Below are 888 nucleotides of genomic sequence, written 5' to 3' on the forward strand. Positions count from 1 at the left end.
GTGCACGCGCCCGCCCGCCCCCCCCCCCCGTGCACGCGTGCGTGTCTATGCGCGCCCCTGACTTTCCCGCCCCCGATGCCGCCCCCTCTGTGTGTCAGAAACCATCGATGGCCGCCCACCCGCCTCCCACTGCAGCTCCCACCCACCAACGATTGCGGCCATCGATGTCCGGTGTAGAGAGGGCCACAGAGTGGCTCTCTCTGCACCGGAGGGGTACAAATTGTTATTGCAGGATGCCTCGATATTGAGGCATCCTGCAATAACCGGAAAGCAGCTGGAAGCGATGAGGATCGCTTCCAGCTGCTTTCCAAACCGAGGACGTACGCCATACGTCCTCAGGCGTTAACTGTATTTTTTCTGAGGACGTATGGCGTACGTCCTTGGTCATTAAGGGGTTAAAGGGGCAAATAAAGCAAAATCCTAAACATTAAGCAATATTTTTTTAATTTTCTACTAGTCTATATTATTCAGATACTTGAAGAGCACGCACAAAAAAAGGATAATATTTATTTTGCAGTAATCATTTATCTATTATTAACTCATATTAGTAGCTCTATAATGTAGAGCCTCAAAAAATCATTGAAAACTCATAGCTGTTCCTCTCCACAGAAATCTTTAGTAAAAAGCGAAAGATTTATTCAATCTGAAGAGAAACCAGAGTATGCCTGTTCACCATCTAAATATAACTGGAGTTTAGAGTAACTCCTATAAAGCCTAAAGTGAAAAAATAAATGTACATTTCTTAGTATGAAATATGTACACTTAGGTTATATTGACAAATAATCAAGTAGTTACATTTATTTAGGTTGTTTTGAAAAGATAATTAATAAAACACAAGCACATTATAAAACTATTTTGCAATGCACCATGGGTATGCAAATGAGAACA

At 42.6% G+C, this 888-nt stretch overlaps 1 non-coding gene across 1 annotated transcript; it reads right to left on the reverse strand.

Moving 5' to 3' along the window:
* Nucleotides 1-549: 549 nt before the first annotated feature.
* LOC128658547 (U5 spliceosomal RNA) lies at nucleotides 550-663 on the reverse strand. The gene has a single exon (XR_008402227.1). It is a non-coding gene; the product is annotated as a U5 spliceosomal RNA (small nuclear RNA).
* Nucleotides 664-888: the final 225 nt, after the last annotated feature.

The sequence above is a fragment of the Bombina bombina genome, chromosome 4, assembly GCF_027579735.1.
Source record: "Bombina bombina isolate aBomBom1 chromosome 4, aBomBom1.pri, whole genome shotgun sequence".
NCBI lineage: Eukaryota > Metazoa > Chordata > Amphibia > Anura > Bombinatoridae > Bombina > Bombina bombina.